At 36.4% G+C, this 15,990-nt stretch overlaps 1 long non-coding RNA gene across 1 annotated transcript; it reads right to left on the bottom strand.

Annotated features, from left to right (window-relative positions):
• Window positions 1-3,964: 3,964 nt before the first annotated feature.
• LOC141541232 (uncharacterized) lies at window positions 3,965-15,983 on the bottom strand. Its single transcript, XR_012481702.1, has 2 exons — window positions 15,874-15,983; window positions 3,965-4,214 (listed from the first exon to the last, which is right to left on the bottom strand). It is a non-coding gene; the product is annotated as an uncharacterized LOC141541232 (long non-coding RNA).
• Window positions 15,984-15,990: the final 7 nt, after the last annotated feature.

The following is a 15,990-nucleotide window of genomic DNA, read 5'->3' as shown; positions in this document are numbered from 1 at the left end:
GGTTTTTTATTTATGTAAGGGGCCTCTTTGCTAGCACTGAGACAGGATTCCGTTGTTTGCCCATACTTAGATCTAGGTCTCTTAGATGGCAGTTGCAGGGTGAGGAGGATCAATAGCACACCAGAAAAATCTTTGTTCCTAGGTTTGTATCTAGATAGATGATAGATAAATTAAATAAGTAGGTAGATAGGAAAGTTGGCAAAAATAAAAATATAAATAAACATAGATAAACATTTAGATAGACAAATAAAGCTTTTACTAAGCACATATTAGATATTAGATACTGTAAGGGAAAAGGGATATATTGTAGATATATTGTAGATGCAATATGTGAGAAAAACCTCTGAGGCTCTGTGACACATGTCCTGGACTTTACTGTTACATTTTCTACATTAGTCAATGGCTGTGACCCTTGCCCTTCTATCCCCCATGCATTTCTTCAGCATCCTCACCTCTTAGTGACACACAGCTACATTTAATAGAATGTCCAGCCCAGGGGATGCTTGTCTGGGGACTTCTGGGGGCAAGGTGGTATGTTCCATCTAAATTTTCTGAGGAGATCTATCGGGGAGAATAGTTCAAGTTATCCATTACCCAGATCAGTCTGCAGAAATATGGCCATGCTGCACAGATAATGTTATTTCCAGCTGTTGATGCAGTCAGAGCAGAGGTGAATGTGACAGCATTATAAGGATGATAGATCTCAAGCTCAAGTGAGAACAAAGCATATTCACTTGGGGCAAACCTAGCCAGGAAATGTGTGGGTGAGAACCATGAGAGTGCCAGTTTTTGATGGTACATCTTGACCCAGAAGAAGGCAATTGCTTCCCCTCTTCTGAAAAGCAATCAATCCCAACCAAATCAAGTAAATAATTAAAGCATTTGGACCCATTAACACTTAGTTTAACCTCATAGTGAACTAACAGATCTTGGGATTTGCCATTGCTTGCATTTTCTTTGAGTAGAGAATGTACCCTGTTTGTGACTGATGTTATTGGTGCTAGAATTCCATTCAATTTTGTTTCTTTTCCCCAGGTGCAAAACAGGGGAAAGTGTGGCTTGCTTTCTCAACTGCAAATCGTGAAACACAATCTCAGAAAGATGTAAAACTGCAGGTGATCCAAAGGGCAATGGCAAGCTGAAGAGTGAGTGTAAGCAGATGATACCAATATTAAAAGCACTGACTTAGACATGACAAATGGTGTAAAATATATATATTCATTCAAACATATTAGGCAATGAATTAAATTCAATAAACATTCATTAATTGCCTACTGTGTACCAAGTACTGCTTTAGGAATAAAATGTGACAGTGCCTGCCCTCAAAAAAATTATAATCAATTGACTGTGTATGGGGAGGAATATGGCAAATAAATCTGAGGAAAGAGATTGTTGTTTTTGTTTAGTCGTTTTTCAGTCCTGCCTGACTCTTTGTGATCCTTTTTGGGATTTTCTTGGCAAATATAAGAGAGTGGTTTGCCGTTTCCTTCTCCAGCTCATATTACAGATAAAGAAACTGAAGCAAACATGGTTAAGTAAACTTATCCAGGGTCACACAACTAGTAAGTATCAGAGGTTGGATTTGTATTCAGGTCCTTCTGACTCCAGGCTCAATGCTCTATCTACTGAGCCACTTAGTGAAAGAAAGTACTAACAAATGGGGAACAGAAAGAAGGTGAGACATCTAGAAAGCTAGCATTCTTCGAGGCAGAGAGAAGTAGGGACTAATTTCTAAGTATAAGAGACAGCAGAGTAATGCAGGAAAGTGTCAGAAAAGAGATCAAATTTCTTTGTGGTTTCTGAGGGGAAGAAATATTTTCTAGACCTAAAGGCACCTTACAAGTGACTTACTGATTTTTTGACTATTGCTACTTCTGGGATAGTATTGATCAAGAAAAAGAAGTTATTTAACTTTCCTAGCTTTCTTATCTATAAGAGGAATGAGCTACATATACTAGAAAAATCTCTGAGATGCCTTGCAGCTCTTAGTCTATGATATTATAACATGGGATTTGAGTTGTGCTTTCAAAGGTGGTATTTGGGGCCAGCTCAGGTAAGTTCAGTAATTCAGATTTGAGAGTGTATGGCAATGAAATTGTTCTTTACCAGAAAAATCAATAAAAATTATTCTATTAACAGTAAAATATTTAGAAGCTTCCATTTACCCAATTCAAATATATGCTGCTTTCTCAGCCTACATATTCACTAGGGCAGCAGAACTGGCTCAGAAAGACATCCTTCAGGGCAATGGGAATTCAGCCAAACCTAAGGAAAATGTTTGATTGGGTTTTGATTGCTAATGTTTTAGGCAACAAGGAATGGCTTCCATACCAGTTGTTCAAGCTCTAGACCTTGGTGTGATCCAAATACAAAAGAAGACCTCCTTGGCTCTTCAAAAGGGAAACCATTCCAGTTTCTATAAAATATATACTGCTATTATTATAGATTGATAGGAATTCAGTAGATAAAGAAAGGAGGAACATGAGCAAAAGCAGAGGCAGAAGAACTCAGTTTAGACAAAGGGTCTACAGAGGACACAGGGAAAGTAATGTGACACAAGATAGGAAAATAGGATGGTGTCAGATTAAAAAGAGCCTTTACTGTCAGACAAAAGATTATGAACTTTATGTAATAGTCACTGAGGATTTTTGAGCACAGGAATGACATGAGTAGAACTATGCATAGAGGAGTTTCAATAAAATAGTGAGACATAAGCCATATTAAAAAGGGGTGATCAGACAGGAGTTAGTGAGCAAACAGAGCTTTCAAAAGGAGATTCATGAAGATTAGTCCAGCACTCTTATAAAAGATAGATTAAAAGGAAATAGCTTTTAGATGGCAATTGCAATAGTTCAGATAAATGATAATGAAAGACTGAAGTTAATAAAGGTAGGGTGATGGCAATAGGAATAGAAAGTAGCAGATGAGTATGGGAGCAATTGTGGGGGTTGAATTGGTAAGCTTTGGTAACTAATTGGATATGAGATGTGAGGGAGAGAAGCATGGACAATGAAGGAAATAGTGGTGCCAATAAAGTGATCATAATGAAAGTAGAGTATGGTTTCTGACATAGTGACATATATTATTAAACCAAGAAAAAGAGTAAGTATAATGTAGTAGAAAGAGTACTGAATTTGGAGTCAAATGCTAAGTTTCAAATCCCAGTCCTGCCACTTACTGCCTTTGTGACAATGAACAAGTTATTTAACTTCTATGAACTTCTGCTTTCCCATATTCACAATGACTTAGACTGAATAATTTCAAAAACCCCTTCAATATCTGAATCCTATGATTCATATTTTAAAATGTCTTAACAATTCTTACACACAGCCCAGTGCTTTAATGGTTTCTCCATCCATCATCCCTTCTCTAGCCTCCCTTACCTCCTTTTATATGTCCAATTTGAACTACATACTATTAACTATGCTTGAATGTCTTACCACCACTGGGCCCTCTCTGCTATATGACTATTTTTACTCTTTCAGGAAGATAACTCTTTTACTCTTCACATCTCCTTTCCCAAATATTATTCTTTCTTCTTCTCATACCTGCCAACACTGCCTTTCTTCCTTTACTCATCATATTACTTCTTACGTTAATAATAATTAATACTATTATCTAGCATTTACATAGCACTTTAAAATTAGAAAAGTGTTTTAAAATATTATCTCCTTTTATTCTTATAACAATCCTGGGAGGGAGGTATTATTATTATCCTCATTTTAAAAATAAAGAAACTGAGACAGAGGTAAGGTAACTACGCCAGAATCATAAAACTACTAAGTGTCTGAAGATAGATTTGAACTCAGATCTTCTCAATCCAGGAAGTTCTATCCATTGCATGACCCCAAAACCTCAAAGATAATATTAATGCTATCTTCTCTTCTAAAAACTACCTTTAATTCATTTGCATATGCTTAACTGCTTATATGTTTTGCTCTCCACCCCTAAGAAAACAATCTCCTTGAGGACAAAATTTGCTTTGCTTTTATTTTCACGTCCCCAGTGGGTGACATATGGCAGGTATCTAATAATTGCTGGTTGAATCAAATTGGACTGATATCACCATTATTTTGCTGAATGACAGGTCCATGTTAAGTGACCTTTCAAGACCCTTCTGCCTAATGTAAATCTAGGCTTCTGTTTGCACATAATTACAGCATGCAGGCTCTTCCCATCTCACAGAAGTCTCATTGTCAGGCTGTAGTCTCTCCCTAAAAGAACAAAGAGAGAATTCTGGGAAGCAGTCCTCAACAGGAAACCAATTCCCTGACCTTTAAAAGTCTGCAGTAACTCTTCAAGAACATCAGGGAGATTATGACAGCGGGATAGAATCATCTAAGTAACCTTTGCTCCCCAAATGCTGGGCATTGTCCATGGCTGAATTGACAATTGCTTAATCTAAGCTTTTTTGAGTGCTTTTCATAGAGAGGGGAAACATTTGGTTAAAAGAATGCCCTCCAATCCTTGCATTTCTTCAATCCATAAGTAATCCACAGCTGGGTGACCCTTTTCTGTTTGGTACAGTGGCACAGAAGAGAGACAGGACAATAGAAATGTGACATGCAAAAATAGTGCATTTAACCCAACAAACAGGGACACTAATGGAAGGCACTGAAGACATGCTATTATTACACTATTTGCATTAACTCTCCCTTGTTGCTGACAATCACCTGATAACAAGTGGCAGCCTCAACGAGAAGATAACCTTAAACCTTCAGTTTTGACATGACCCTGTTTTAACAAGAAAAATAGAGACAAGTGCTTACTCCTTTTTCAAGGAAGGCTCATTTAACAAGGAAAGGAGATGGTCAAAATTGGACAAGAAGAGATTTTCTCTAGTTACACACTCAGAGTATATTTGTTCATAATGATTTTTACTTTCTGATTTTTGTGCCCTTGGAATGATATGACCGGAGTTTGAATCTTCTTTCTGCTATTTAGGGCCTCATAGAATCTCACATACACAATTTTCTGCATTAAGCCTTCCCTTATCTATCCATTTGCCAGTGCCCTCCCTCTCAAACAACATTGTATTGAACTACTGGGTACATATTTGTGTTAATTTGCTTTATATTTATTCTGTGTATATTTATATATCCTTGCATTCCCCCATTAAAATGTAAATTCTTTGTTTAGAGAGTTTATTTTGCTTGTGCCTGTCATGATGTTGATAGATAGATGGATAGGTGAATAGATAAATAAATGATAAATAGAACATAGATAAGTAGATAGATAGAAAGACAATAGAATATTTGGCAAGCACTTATTTTATATCAGATTTTATGTGCTAGGACTATGGATACCGTCCAAAGAGACAGGCTCTTATATTCCAAATTGAAAAGAAGACAACATATAAAGAGGAACTGGAAAGCCAGTATAGGGAGAAGATAAGGTGACTTATGAGAAGACAGAAGTTCGGAGAATCAGGGAAACAGAGTGAAATTAATATGGCCTGAGGCAATCTATGAAACAGAATTCCAGTCCAAGGACTTATAAAAAAATTGGAAGGCTGATGATGAGGAGGTAGAGAAGTCCAGAGAGAAAATAAAGTTAGAAATGAAATTTCATATATATATATATATATATATATATATATATGTATATATATATATATATATATATATATATATATATATATATATATACACCTGTTGATCAATTGAGTTTTAAATTCTTGTTGCATTGTTGATAGAATTTTGTTGTCATTGCAAATAGGTTTTATTTTTTAAATTATGTAATCTTTCATTAGTTTTAATTTACCCTATCTCTTCTTCTATGGATCTATGTAAGAAATAAGGGGAGGAGGGGAAGGATTAGATAATTTTAAAAATACTTTCTACCTCTAATATTCCAGGAGTCCACAAATAAAAAGTATTATGACCAGGAATGGGGGAAGAGAAAAGGCAAGAGATTCATATTGAAGATAAGTAAACGTGATCTCCTCATTTCAATTGGACATATAGAATATGAGAATTGAAGCTCTACTTCAAAGAAAAGGATAGGAACAGTTTGTCAGGAACTGGAGTGGGAAGTAGTTCTGTATTTATGCTACAGTAACCAAGGGAGGCCTGAGGAAAAAGAAGTCTTAGATCCAGACAATGCCTCCTTGGAGCAACTACTGTCCCCCACCTAAGGCCTTGAAAAAGCTATTACTTGAAAGGGATCAGAGAAAGAGAAAATAGTAGGCTGGGTTCACTGCCAGAGTTTTTTTCCCCCTACAGAAAAGAGAAATATTTTTGCCTGAAAGTAACTGAGGATTTTATTATGCATTTGTTGTAAGAGTAGTTGGCTGTGCATTGAGTTAGAGGATTATTAGATGAAGTTTTTTAGGGGAAGAATAGAAAAATGGTACAATAGAACTTAGAGGCAATGATTCAGTCAGACCCATGGAGGAATGGGAATAAGCATTTATAGAGTACCTACTGTGTGCCACACACTGTGCTAAGAGTTTATGATCTCATTTGATCTTACCCTGTGAGGTAGATGCTATTATTATCTCCATTTTGCAGCTGTGGAAAAAAGCAAACAGAAGTTAAGTGTCATACAGCTAGTAAGTGTCTAAGGCAAAATTTTAATTCAGAGCTTGACTTCAGGCCCAGAACTATTGCTACTGGGGTCTGAGCTAGGGTGTCCAGGCTTTGGCCAGATACTGATGATGATCATGGTGTGGGAAGCAAGGGAATAGGGGGAGCTGAGGAGTATATGCTTTTTCTTTCCTCTCTCACATACCTATTCAATACTAGTAAACTCATCCATAGCCTTTCTTAATTCCAAAGATTTTTAGAAACTCCTTTAAATCACTATTACTCAAACAACTGACCAACTTTTTATAGACTATGAAATAGTGAACTTGTAATATGGATGATATGAGATAAAATTATTTTCTCAGAAGTGTATTAGTTTAGTGGTCCTATGCCTTAGTTTCCCCATCTGCAAAATGAGGGCATTGAATAGTATTACTCCTAAATTCTCTTAAGTCTCAAAATCTACAATCTTGTGAAGTCACTTTCCTCTTTAAGAAAGTCATTACTTGGGGGAAAGAGGAGTTTTTATCTTTACCAGACTAACTCCAGCTGACTGGTTACCCACTTCCTCAATTTCCTCAGTTCATCTGACTTTTATTTGCATTCCTTCCTTACCCATGAGTAGAAATGCCCATTTCTCAGACCTTTTGCTCAACTTAACTGAGTTTACCTCAGATGCCAGAATTCCTAGTTATGAGTCTGTTGGATTCGTAGTATTCGTAGTACTTTTGGACTCAAAGTCAGAAAACAATAGGATTTTTTTTTTTTTACTCCTGCCTCAACCACTAGCTGTGTAATTATGAGCAATTCATTAAAACTTTCTGTGTCAGATTTCATAACTGTAAAATGGGAATACTATCTGTAGAAGCTATCCTCATAGGTTTTGTGTGGATCCAATGAGAGAATTGTATGTAAAAGAACTTTGAGGACCTCAAAAATGGTATCTAAACAGAGACTATGCTCTGAAATTACTCTGTAAGTCTCTACATAATTGGAGACTGAATTACCAGAGCATAGGTGCTATTTCCCCTCAAGGTTCTAGGGGTAGCCTTAAGAGACTTCAAGAATATTTTTTAATGTCATAATTTACCTTCTCCCACTAGTGTGATTTCTTTCCATAATTATTAGTTGTTATTAGTTATTTAATTAGACACAATTAACTTTTAGAAAGATATTTACTAAAGTGGTATAGTAAGAATAATTGCTATAAATAATTTTTCCTCAAAAGTCTTTGATATATTGTTTCCACAAGGATGTAGAGTACAGGAGAAAGTGGACTCAAATTTATAGAGTACATGTGGTGAAAGGCACAGGTCTTGGTTACTTTCCATCCCGTCATGAGACCTTCATGATATTCTCCTTAATATTTTTAGCATTCTAATGCTATCCTTATGGCATCTTGTGGATTATTTTCCTTGGTTTTTCTACTTTATCCTAAGATTCAGTGCAGATACTAAATTAAATGTACATTATTTCACTATTTAAATTCTAATCAAGCTCCTATGAGCTTTCCACTTTCCACTACATCAATTTGATAAGAGGTAATGTGAAAAGAGTGCCTGAGAAAGTATCAGAAAACTTGGATTCTATTTTGTCCTCTTAAAAGAGCATGGTGACCCATAGAGTTCAAATCCAGTCACAGATATTTACTAGTTATGTAACCTTGGGCAAGACACTTAATCTCATCCCATCTCAGTTGCCTCAACTATAATTTAGGGATAACAACAGTATCTTCTTCTTGTATATAGTATCTTCTTGTTGCTAGGATCAAATGACATGACATTTACAAAGTACTTAACACAATACTTGGCACTTAGTAGGGGCTTAATGCATACTTGATTCCTTTATTTCAACTGTTTTCTATGTGACTTCTATTTAATCATTTGAGACCTTTAAGATTCTGTTTTTCTCTCTTCCTACCTCACAGGGTTGCCATGGGGACCAAATGAGCTAATGGGTATGAATATGCTTAATAAACCATAGATTGTTATATAAATGTAAGAGAGTATTAATATTGAATCTTGTTGGAGAGAAAGACCACTTATCAATCAATCAATCAACAAGCAATTATTAAGTGCACCAGGAGCATTTCCAGAGAGGATTGTATAAATCTATAAAGGATTTACATGTATTTTTAATGTCTTCTCTGATTGTCTCCTATGGGAAATGATCTTTCTTCAGAATATGGATAACAATTTGTTGGTGTCTCCCTTATTAATTTATTTTACTTTATTTTGTATTATAATTATTTTTATATGTGTGGGAACTCCCCTATTAAATTGCAAACCTTTTGGGAGTAAAGAGCTTTCATCAGTCATCATTGTATTTCTCTTCTCCTCGGTACCTAACATAGTGCTCTACTCATGACAAAACTATAATAAATACTTATTAAATTTAATTGACAGAGGGACATATTTTGAGTCCATTGATACTGATGAATAACATGAAGTAACATACATATATGATGTAGGGATAGAAGAGGAAAATAGAGCATATTGAAATAAGTGTGCAGTTTGCAACAATTGGTGTCAATTTTTTCTAAATTACATCTTAGAACTTACTTTTCTTCTGATATTTTAGTTGACTCTTTTTCTCCTTTTTCCCCCTCTTCATCCATAGTATCCAGTACAGTGCTAGAGATATAGTAGCTTATCAGTAAGCTCTTGTCAACTGATTTTATAGTGTTTCCAAGTTTTGAAAGGCTTTTTTTGAAGAATAATTTAGATATTAAGGACTTCATTTCTTAAATTAAACTTCTGTGAAAATCTTCTGGAACAAATCAATAGCTAATTACATACAGCTTGATTTCCTCCCTCCCCTCCTGCTCACCTACAGGGAAATTTAAATAAGAGTCAACCACCTCCCTGTCAGTATCATGGTTAGGGAAAGCAGTAGAGACTTGAGAGTTGAATCAGCACTATGGCTAGGCTGGGCCAGCACATTGTTATTGATGTCAGGCTGGTGAATACTTCTGAGTTATCCAAAGAAAAAAGATCTATTGCTGCTGCTAGTAAATAATCAGATTAATCAAAATTGGATTTTTATAGATTTGGATGTACTTTGAAGTTCTCTAGAAGGGGGAAGGGCAGGAGGGAGAGAAAGAATTTAGAACTCAAAACTATTTTTTTTTTAATTTAAATCATTTTTATTTTTTTCTGATTATTCATGCACATTCATTAAAAAAACAACAACCATATTTCCTTATGAAGCATGTTGGGAAGGGGCAGCTAGTTGGTGTAGTGAATAGAGCACCAGCCCTGAAGTTAGGAGGACCTGAGTTCAAATGGGACCTCAGACACTTAACATTTCCTGTTTATGTGACCCTGGGCAAGTCACTTAACCCCAATTGCCAACAGCAAAAAAAAAAAAAAAAAAAAAAAAAAAAAAAAAAAAAAAAAATTCATGTTGGGAGAGAAAAATCAGAACAAAAAAGAAAAAAAAAACCACAAGAAAAAAAAGAAAAAGAAAAAAAGTGAGCATGGTATGTGTTGATTTTCATTCAGTCCCCATAGTTCTTTCTCTGGATGGAGATGGTATTTTCCATTCAAAGATTGCCTTGAATCACTGAACAGCTGGGGAAAAACAAGTTTTTCATAAGATCATTACACAATCTTGCTGTTACTATGTACAATATATTCCTGTTTTGCTCAGCATCAGTTCATGTAAATCTTTCTAGGTATTTTTAAAATCTGTTTGTTCATCATTTTTATCGAGCAATAATATTCCATTACTTTCATATACCATAACTCATTCAGCCATTCCCTAATTGATGGGCATCTACTCATTTTTCAATTCTTTTATTACCACAAAAAGAGCTACTATGAACATTTTTGCACATAAGGTCCTTTACCCTCCTTTATGATTTCCTCAGGATTCAAACCCAATAGTAGCACTACTGGATCAAAGGGTCAGACCTTGTGCTACTGCTCATTCAGCTTACTATTTTAGTTTCTTTATCTGTAAAATTAGAGAGATTAGGCTGTGTTCCTAAAGGTTCTCCTAAATTCCAAATCTCTGATCCTCCATAATTTTGACTATTCTTTCTAGTGTTACAGATCACTGTAACTCCCAAGCTACTATTATTTGCCACCTTTATTTAAGAGGGCATGAAATTAACCCACATTCAATGTGAATTACTATTTAACAACCCAATCTTAGATTTTCATCACAGATCATGTTCAGGTAGCTTTCTTGATAAGAAAATTATACCTCCCTGTTTGAAGAATTCCCTTCTTGGAATAGGAGAACCCATTTTTGGAAGATTATGTGTGTTTTAAAATTGAGTCTTCAGTGATATTCGAGTACTCAAATTGAAAGATGATGTAGATATGATAAGCTAGGAGTTCAAAAAATCTATTAATTCTTAATAGTAGTTTAAATCACGAATTTCAAAAATTTCAAGTGATTTTATGTTGAAAAGGGACTGCTTTTAGAAACTTTTAAGGAGTTGAATAAAAGGACTTAAAGCTTCAACTAACTTCAACTAACTTCAACTAACTTGGATACCTGAGATCATGGATCTTAAACTCAGTCAAGTAACGAATAGATCAAGAACAAAAGGAAATAGATTCATCACCCTCTCAATACAAGATCATAGTCAAAAGGATGGTTCGATTATCTTCAGAAGACCTTCATTACTAAAGCCTCCAGTGGGTTAGATGGAACAGAGAAAGTAAATGGTGAGAACAATAAAGGAGTGAAATTGAATAAAGGCTGAAGTAGAACAAGAGCTTCCAAGGAAAAGGGCAATATAGAGTTGAACTGATCAATTACTGGGTTTAGTCTATGAAGAGAGAAAAGAGAGAAAAGAATAAAGATCATTATCTCCGATACCAAAGAACAATGGAGGAAATAAGACACCACAGAAAATTGATGGGTGGAAGTGTGACCATTTGATCAGAGAAAATTTGACTTCTATTCAAGGTTTTCACTGGTATCATAAAATTTTGACTTGTGCTTAAGTTTCTATGACAAATGGGACAAGGTCTTCATTTTCCATGAAACCACTCAGGCTCAGTGAAAATGACTTTTACCCAAGTCGACAGATAACCAGGGCAATTCTTCATCCTTCCTCTGGTGGCCTTCTACATTACCTTAAAAATCTATAATCATCCAGATATATATTGTATTATTTTAAAGTTAATACATCTCCATAAAGAGGAAACACTGGTTTTTGATAGTCAGGTCTTCTCAGTGAATCCTGGCCTTTCAGTTACAAATAGTTGATATTAATTAGACTTATAGTATTAGTCTAGGTACTCTTTCCCCTTCTCAAAAAAAAAAAAAAAAAAAAAAAAAGCTAAAATGACTAAGTTAATAGAAAACCACCCCTCTCCACAACTATGAAACTTTTATAATTCAGGACATCTATCAAAAACAAGTCTTCATGATCCTCCTCATGGCTTCTTTTCTTGCTGATTCTTCTCTGAACTTTTCATCAGAAACATTACATGGATTGGGAACTTGGCCCTCTAAATAAGTAAATATCTGATCATCCTGTTCCTAAGGGACTGACTAAATTGACACTCATGTCTCTTCTTTTTATTCCTTCCAAGATGACAATGATGCATCCTCAGAAAATATATTTTTAAAAAAATTAATTAATTAAATTAATTAATTTTTACAAAAAATTTATGCATAGATAAATTTTTAGCATTGACAATTGCAAAGCCCCTTATTTCAACTTTTCCCCTAATTCCCCCCACTCCTTCCCCCAGATGGCAGGTTGACCAATACATGTTAAATATATTAAAGTATAAGTTAAGTATAAGTTAAATACAATATATGTATACATGTCCAGTTATTTTGCTGTACAAAAAGAATCAAACTTTGAAACAGTGTACAATTAGCCTGTGAAGGAAATCAAAAATGTAGGCAGACAAAAATATAGGGATTGGGAATTCTATGTAGTGTCGGGAGCCAAGGGCTTCAGCCCAGGTGTCTCTCCCCCCTAAGTGGGCCTGCCCAGGTGTCTCTCTCCCCCCCTAAGTGGGCCTTACCCTTAGACAAATTGTTCCGAGAATCAGGCCAACCACAGGTGGGCATGATCCTTCCAAGAATCAGCCGACCATAGAATGTTCCAACATTGTGTATGTTCCAACATTGTGTATCCTAACTGCAAAATGTTCCTGTTCATTGAACCAGTCATTCCCATGTTCCTTTCCCAGACCCAACCCTACTTCTCTTTCTCATGTTTTTTGCTATATAGGCTGTATCCCAAGAGCAATAAACTGAGACTTTGACAAGGATCTGCTTGGTCTCGCTCTTCTTTCTCGCCCGTTCTCTTTCAGGCTGGGTTCCTCTCGGTACCCCACGAATAACTGAGTCCCGTGGGCCGGGACAATGTAGTGGTTCATAGTCATCTCCCAAAGTTCTTTCACTGCGTGTAGCTGATTCAGTTCATTACTGCTCTTTTGGAACTGATTTGGTTCATCTCAGTGTTGGAGAGGGCCATGTCCATCAGAATTGATGATCATATAGTATTTTTGTTGAAGTATAGAATGATCTCCTGGTCCTGCTCATTTCACTCAGCATCAGTTCATATAAGTCTCTCCAGACCTTTCTGAAATCATCCTGTTGGTCATTTCTTACAGAACAATAATATTCCATAATATTCATATACCACAATTTATTCAGCCATTTTCCAATTAATGGGCATCCACTCAGTTTCCAGTTTCTGGCCACTACAAAGAGGGCTGCCATAAATATTCTTACATATACAGGTCCCTTTCCCTTCTTTAAAATATCTTTGGGATATAAGCCCAGTAGAAACACTGCTGAATCAAAGCATATGCACAGTTTGATAACTCTTTGAGCATAGTTCCAAATTGCTTTCCAGAATGTCTGGATGTATTCACAATTCCACCAACAATGTATCAGTATCCCAATTTTCCCACATCCCTGCCAACATTCTGCATTATCTTTCCCTGTCATTCTAGCCAATCTGACAGGTGTGTAGTGGTATCTCAGAGTTGTCTTAATTTGCATCTCTCTGATTAATAATGACTTGGAGCACCTTTTCATATGGCTAGAAATAGTTTCAATTTCTTTGTCTGAGAATTGTCTGTTCATATCCTCTGATCATTTATCAATTGGAGAATGGCTTGATTTCTTATAAATTAGAGTTAATTCTCTATATATTTTGGAAATGAGGCCTTTATCAGACCCTTTGACTGTAAAAATGTTTTCTCAGTTTATTACTTCCCTTCTAATCTTGTCTGCATTAGTTTTATTTGTATAAAAACTTTTTAATTTGATATTTTCTATTTTGTGATCAATAATGACCTCTAATTTTTCTTTGGTCATAAATTCCTTCCTTTTCCTCAGGCCTCAGAAAATATCTTCCACATATAGCATAAACTTTAAAGCCTAGTGTCTTAGCCTCTGATCCCAGACAGAAACTGTCTGATTAGAGACCTAGAGCTTTGGCTCCTAAGGGCTAATTTATTCTCGTTTATCTTACATGGTCCAGTAAAGCAGAGTAAGGCAAATTAGATCATATCTCCATGCATGACAATAGGTTTAGGGACAAAAAACATTCAAACCTAAGCCCCAGGGACTGAGTGGCAATACAGGATTGAAGTATTATTTATTTTTCAGACATTTTCCAGCGCAGATTATATATTTATTCCACCACAGGCCATAGATTCTCTGGCAACAAAGGCTATGAATCCAGTCCTAGAGAAGAAGCAAAGTTAGAGTGGTCCTCTCATGTCTAGTGCTAAAAAGCAAGGAATATTTGCTGGGAACAGGAAACTCCATGTCAGGAGCTGGCCCTTGCGGATTGATGGCATCTTCCCACATGTGCTCTCTAGTTGTAGAAGACTGATAGAGAAGGAAGGATATGTTGAGACAGGAGCCTCTGTAGCTGTGATAGTACTAAATTACCTTACTTTCAACAATAAAATAGGGATAATAACAGCAGCCCTCCCTCCCTTCCTTCCTTTTCTTCCTCCTTCCTTAATCCCCTCCTTTTCTCCTTACCTCCTTCCTTCTTTCCTTTCCTCCTTCCTTCATTCTTTCCCTCTTTCCTTTGCTCCCTTCCTTTTTTCCTTCCTCCCTTCCTTTCTTCCCTCCCTCCTTCTTTCCCTCCCTCCTTCCTTTCTTCCTTTTTCCTTCTCTCTTTCCTTCTTCCCTTTCTTCCCTCCCTCCTTCTTTCTCTCCTTCCTTCCTTCTTTCTTTCTTTCTTTTCTTTTCTTCTTCCTTTCCATACTTTTCCCTTCCTTTCTTTCTTCCTCCTCTTTCCCCAAAAAACACTGAGTGCTTGGCAGATCCCTATGATCTGAGTGGCAATAATAGAGTACTTCAGTGTTGTAGGGATGCCACAAGACAGAGTAAAAACAGCCTCCACACCTGACAGCTGCCTACTAGGTGAAGAGAGTTCCAAACCAAACCTGTTTCTTAAAAAGCCAAGCCTGGAGTACCTATACACAACTGGGATAAGCAATAATTTTGCGGATTTAGAACCAAAAGGAACCTTAGAGGTCATCTAATTTACCACACTGTTTCCCATCCTTCTTAATAGATGAAGACATTGAGGCTTATATAGGTAACACAGGTATTAAGTGACAGAATCCCAAATTTGAATCCAGATCCTCTGATGTGAGATTGAAGAATCTTTTTTGCTGCTCCAAGCTGCTGAATGATGGCTTTGTTCATACTTCTTTCCGTGTCACCATCACATATGCTCCACCAGCATGTGACATAGTCTCTATTCGATTGCATTACACACTTCCAGAAGGATTGGGCCTGATCTTTGCCAGGGGCAGAATTTGCCAAGAATAGTGTGATCTTTTAAAATGTGATGCCATGCCACTGGAAACTCAGCTTTCCAGGTGGTCTATCGTTTTCCCCACCTATGTGGCTGGCAGATGTACTGGAGGCTTAGCAAATGCCAGCTTTAATGAAATGGGAACAACACCTGCAAAGTGAAGTTCAGGACACATACCAATCTTGAAGGCAAGTATGGGAACTGAGAAAATAACTGGAACATTCCTTTGTGGAAAACTGGAAGCCAAATATTATGGGGATTTTCAAAATTGTCCAGTCTGCAAGGAAAAAAACCTACTGAGACAGAGCTCTGAGTCAATGGTATTTTATTAAAGAGTCCATGGTCCCTTCTAATGAAGTAGACCTCAGATCTTCCTTATGATTTGAGATGCTCACTTTCTCCAGGGCCTTAGTTTTATAGTGTTTGATATCCATACAATACAGGCGAAGCAGACCAAAGGTACAAAATCTCATTAATTGAAAGACCTTGCCCTTGATCCCTTATAAGGGTCTGCACAAAATATATAATCCCATTGGCTGATAAATGGGCTAGTGAAGAGATTTTTAACAGACTTACCTTGATCTTTCAGTATGTCCTATCAAGCTTATGTATGAGTAGGCTCATGGGGTTAGGCTGATGAGCAGATGTCAAAACATTTACATGGATTAATGGGTCAGTAGAAAGACAGGCAGT

Source organism: Sminthopsis crassicaudata, chromosome 4 (genome assembly GCF_048593235.1).
Source record: "Sminthopsis crassicaudata isolate SCR6 chromosome 4, ASM4859323v1, whole genome shotgun sequence".
NCBI lineage: Eukaryota > Metazoa > Chordata > Mammalia > Dasyuromorphia > Dasyuridae > Sminthopsis > Sminthopsis crassicaudata.
This window is presented reverse-complemented; position numbering and strand designations above follow the sequence as displayed.